This window comes from Entelurus aequoreus, linkage group LG12 (genome assembly GCF_033978785.1).
Source record: "Entelurus aequoreus isolate RoL-2023_Sb linkage group LG12, RoL_Eaeq_v1.1, whole genome shotgun sequence".
Lineage (NCBI taxonomy): Eukaryota > Metazoa > Chordata > Actinopteri > Syngnathiformes > Syngnathidae > Entelurus > Entelurus aequoreus.
The window spans coordinates 68957589-68963664 of NC_084742.1; positions in this window are offsets into that span (position 1 = coordinate 68957589).

Sequence of the window (6076 nt, forward strand, 5' to 3'; positions counted from 1 at the left end):
GGGTGGTGAAGTGGTGAGGTGGTGAGGTGGTGGGGTGGTGAGGTGTATGCCTGCACATCAGTGTCCTAGTAGTCAACGGGTGCGTGTTTTGTCCAACATCCCCGGTGTATATGAAGAAGGGGGAAGGGTTTTCAGAGCGTCTTTCGCTGTGATGGTCTCACTGGGGTGTTTACAGCATGACCTTGCCCAGGGAAGTGCAGAGGGAGCCAAATTGTAAATAAGGATTGTTTTGTTCAGGGCCAGCAGACACGTTCCAATGGTTTGTCTCCTCCAGTTGTCCGTTCTGGCTCTCAAATTGATCAGTATTTTGCCTTGCAGAGCGGAAATCTTCTCCGAGATGTTGTCCAAACGCCGTAAAAGAAATATTTGTTGACTCAACTTAAGGTCATCTTGTTGCTTTGACTGAGTGAAGTTGAGTCAACTTTTAGTGTCAAGTACAAACTCCAAAAGCAGTGAAGTTGTCACCTTGTGTAAATACTAAATAAAAAAGAGACTACAATTATTTGCAAATCCTTTTCAACTTATATTCAATTGAATACCAATGTTTATTTCAATCAATGTTTATTAATTGATGTTGAATAGACTGCAAAGACAAGATATTTCATGTTCACACTTGAGAAACTTTGTTATTTTTGGCAAATATTAGCTCATTTGGAATTTGACGCCTGCAACATGTTTCAAAAAAGCTGGCACAAGTGGCAAAAAAGAGTGATCAAGTCGAGGAATGCTCATCAAAGACTTATTTGGAACATCCCACAGGTGAACAGGCTAATTGGGAACAGGTGGGTGCCATGATTGGGTATAAAAGCAGCTTCACTCATTCACAAACAAGGACGGGGCGAGGGTCGCCACTTTGCCGACAAATGCCTGAGCAAATTGTTGAAGAACAACATTTCTCAACCAGGAATTTAGGGGATTTCACCGTCTACGCTCCGTAATATCATCAAAAGGTTGAGAGAATGTGGAGAAATCACTGCACGTAAGCCATGATATTACACACCTTGGAAAGTGGCGACACAAAGTGCTGCACACAACACAACGCGAGTGGCAACACAAAGTGCTGCATACAACACAACACAACACAAGTGGCGACACAAAGTGCTGCACACAACACAACACAAGTGGCGACACAAAGTGCTGCACACAACACAACACGAGTGGCGACACAAAGTGCTGCACACAACACAACACAACACAAGTGGCGACACAGATGCTGCACACAACACAACAATCATAGAACAAGAGAAGAAAACAGGACGAGTGTTGGCATCATTGGCCCAGCCCTATGGCTAAATCCAGCCCTGACTGAGATGATCACATGATAGTGTCGGTGTGCATACGTACTGTACCTTTATCTGTCAGCTACAGGTGTACAAGTGTACAAGTGTACAAGTGTACAGGTGTACATGTGTACAAGTGTACATGTGTACAGGTGTACATGTGTACAAGTGTACATGTGTACAGGTGTACAAGTGTACATGTGTACAGGTGTACAAGTGTACATGTGTACAGGTGTACATGTGTACAAGTGTACAGGTGTACATGTGTACAAGTGTACAGGTGTACATGTGTACAAGTGTACATGTGTACAAGTGTACATGTGTACAAGTGTACAGGTGTACATGTGTACAAGTGTACATGTGTACAGGTGTACAAGTGTACATGTGTACAAGTGTACAGGTGGACAGGTGTACAAGTGTACAGGTGTACAGGTGTACAGGTGGTCCTGGTCAATAAAGCACATTTCACTGGCCTCCAAAAAACGACACTTTCAACAGCTTCAAGTTTCCTTGGTTTGAAACTAATCTATTCCATCATGTATTCTGCTGGAATATACAACCTTCTGCATCCTGCTGGGCTCCTCTTCAAGCTGCTCCTCTTCCTGCTGCTCCTCTTCCAGCTGCTCCTCTTCCTGCTGCTCCTCTTCCTGCTGCTCCTCTTCCTGCTGCTCCTCTTCCAGCTGCTGCTCTTCAAGCTGCTCCTCTTCAAGCTGCTCCTCTTTCAGCTGCTCCTCTTCCAGCTGCTCCTCTTCCAGCTGCTCCTCTTCCAGCTGCTGCTCTTCCAGCTGCTGCTCTTCCAGCTGCTGCTCTTCCAGCTGCTGCTCTTCCAGCTGCTGCTCTTCCTGCTGCTCCTCTTCCAGCTGCTGCTCTTCCAGCTGCTCCTCTTCCAGCTGCTGCTCTTCCAGCTGCTGCTCTTCCAGCTGCTGCTCTTCCAGCTGCTGCTCTTCCAGCTGCTCCTCTTCCAGCTGCTGCTCTTCCAGCTGCTCCTGTTGGTGCTGCTCCTGTTGGTGCTGCTCCTGTTGGTGCTGCTATGTAAGAAAAGGCGGTGGAGGTGAAGGCATTTAAGCGAGGGCAGAGCAACAAGTGTGGGAGGACTGATGATTAGGAAGTGGTATTAGTCACATTTACTGTACTGCAAGACATTATTAATTTCATCTTTACTGTATTTACTTTATTATAATCAAGTTTCCTGTATTTATGTGTACATGCAGAGTTGAATCATGTATTTTACTCAATGCTGTGTCAATGTTTCTACAGAAATGAACAATGTTTCTACAGAAATGAACAATGTTTCTACAGAAATTAACAATGTTTCTATAGAAATGAACAATGTTTCTACAGGAATTAACAATGTTTCTACAGGAATGAACAATGTTTCTACAGAAATTAACAATGTTTCTACAGAAATTAACAATGTTTCTACAGGAATGAACAATGTTTCTACAGGAATGAACAATGTTTCTATAGGAATGAACAATGTTTCTACAGGAATGAACAATGTTTCTATAGGAATAAACAATGTTTCTATAAGAATGAACAATGTTTCTATAGGGATGAACAATGTTTCTATAGGAATGAACAATGTTTCTATAGGAATGAACAATGTTTCTATAGGAATGAACAATGTTTCTACAGGAATGAACAATGTTTCTACAGAAATGAACAATGTTTCTACAGGAATGAACAATGTTTCTACAGAAATGAACAATGTTTCTACAGGAATGAACAATGTTTCTACAGGAATGAACAATGTTTCTATAGGAATGAACAATGTTTCTATAGGAATGAACAATGTTTCTATAGGAATGAACAATGTTTCTATAGGTATGAACAATGTTTCTATAAGAATGAACAATGTTTCTATAGGAATGAACAATGTTTCTATAGGAATGAACAATGTTTCTACAGAAATGAACAATGTTTCTATAGGAATGAACAATGTTTCTATAGGAATGAACAATGTTTCTATAGGAATGAACAATGTTTCTACAGAAATGAACAATGTTTCTACAGGAATAAACAATGTTTCTATAGGAATAAACAATGTTTCTATAGGTATGAACAATGTTTCTACAGGAATGAACAATGTTTCTACAGAAATGAACAATGTTTCTACAGAAATGAACAATGTTTCTACAGGAATGAACAATGTTTCTACAGGAATGAACAATGTTTCTACAGGAATTAACAATGTTTCAAAAGGAATGAACAATGTTTCTATAGGTATGAACAATGTTTCTACAGAAATGAACAATGTTTCTACAGAAATGAACAATGTTTCTACAGGAATGAACAATGTTTCTATAGGAATGAACAATGTTTCTATAGGAATGAACAATGTTTCTACAGGAATGAACAATGTTTCTACAGGAATGAACAATGTTTCTACAGGAATGAACAATGTTTCTACAGAAATGAACAATGTTTCTACAGGAATGAACAATGTTTCTACAGAAATGAACAATGTTTCTATAGGAATGAACAATGTTTCTACAGGAATGAACAATGTTTCTACAGAAATGAACAATGTTTCTACAGGAATGAACAATGTTTTTATAGGAATGAACAATGTTTCTACAGGAATGAACAATGTTTCTACAGGAATGAACAATGTTTCTACAGAAATGAACAATGTTTCTACAGGAATGAACAATGTTTCTACAGAAATGAACAATGTTTCTATAGGAATGAACAATGTTTCTACAGGAATGAACAATGTTTCTACAGAAATGAACAATGTTTCTACAGGAATGAACAATGTTTCTATAGGAATGAACAATGTTTCTATAGGAATGAACAATGTTTCTACAGAAATGAACAATGTTTCTACAGAAATGAACAATGTTTCTACAGGAATGAACAATGGGGGGTTGAAGGAAATCTGCCTGAGCCTTCAAACAATCCCATGATTATGATTAAGACAAATTCCACTCCTGAACAGCACTTGGGTTTTTTTCATGTAGACTGAATTACATTTTGTTGTTTACACCTTCAACTTTATATTTACTTCTCTTTTTTCATCATCTATGTCCAACTTTTACCACCAAGTACCACCTCACAACACAATCATAATGACAACATTAAATACAGTAGTGTAGTAGGCCTAAGTTTTCATTAAGTACCACCATAATGACAACATTAAATACAGTAGTGTAGTAGACCTAGGGAGGCGTTCGGGTGGCATCCTGACCAGATGCCCGAACCACCTCATCTGGCTCCTCTCCATGTGGAGGAGCAGCAGCTTTACTTTAAACTCCCCCCGGATGACAGAGCTTCTCACCCTATCTCTAAGGGAGAGACCCACCACCCGGCGGAGGAAACTCATTTGGGCCGCTTGTACCCGTGATCTTGTCCTTTCGGTCATAACCCAAAGCTCATGACCATAGGTGAGGATGGGAACGTAGATCGACCGGTAAATTGAGAGCTTTGCCTTCCGGCTCAGCTCCTTCTTCACCACAACGGATCGATACAGCGTCCGCATTACTGAAGACGCCGAACCAATCCGCCTGTCGATCTCACGATCCACTCTTCCCTCACTCCTGAACAAGACTCCGAGGTACTTGAACTCCTCTACTTGGGGCAAGATCTCCTCCCCAACCCGGAGATGGCACTCCACCCTTTTCCAGGCGAGAACCATGGATTCGGACTTGGAGGTGCTGATTCTCATCCCAGTCGCTTCACACTCGGCTGCGAACCGATCCAGTGAGAGCTGAAGATCCTGGCCAGATGAAGCCATCAGGACCACATCATCTGCAAAAAGCAGAGACCTAATCCTGCAGCCACCAAACCGGATCCCCTCAACGCCTTGACTGTGCCTAGAAATTCTGTCCATAAAAGTTATGAACAGAATCGGTGACAAAGGGCAGCCTTGGCGGAGTCCAACCCTCATTGGAAACGTGTCCGACTTACTGCCGGCAATGCGGACCAAGCTCTGACACTGATCATACAGGGAGCGGACCGCCACAGTCAGACAGTCCGATACCCCGTACTCTCTGAGCACTCCCCACCATCCTCACCATACACGGTGTTGATAGTGCACTGCTCCCCCTTCCTGAGGTGGCGGATGGTGGTCCAGAATCGCTTTGAAGCCGTCCGGAAGTCGTTTTCCACGGCTTCCCCGAACTCCTTCCATGTCCGAGTTTTTTCCTCCGCGACCGCTGAAGCCGCACACCGCTTGGCCTGTCGGTACCTGTCCGCTGCCTCAGGAGTCTATGAGCCAAAATAACCCGATAGGACTCCTTCTTCAGCTTGACGGCATTCTTCACCGCCGGTGTCCACCAACGGGTTCTAGGATTACCGCCACGACAGGCACCAACTACCTTGCGGCCACAGCTCCAATCAGCCGCCTCGACAATAGAGGCGCGGAACATGGTCCATTCGGACTCAATGTCCAGCACCTCCCTCGTGACATGTTCAAAGTTCTTCCGGAGGTGGGAATTGAAACTCTCTCTGACAGGAGACTCTGCCAGACGTTCCCAGCAGACCCTCACAATGTGTTTGGGCCTGCCAGGTCTGTCCGGCATCCTCCCCCACCATCGCAGCCAACTCACTACCAGGTGGTGATCGGTAGAAAGCTCCACCCCTCTCTTCACCTGAGTGTCCAAAACATGAGGCCGCAAATCCGATGACACAACTACAAAGTCGATCATGGAACTGCGGCCTAGGGTGTCCTGGTGCCAAGTGCACATATGGACACCCTTATGTTTGAACATGGTGTTTTTCATGGACAATCCGTGACGGGCACAAAAGTCCAATAACAAAACACCACTCGGGTTCAGATCCGGGCGGCCATTCTT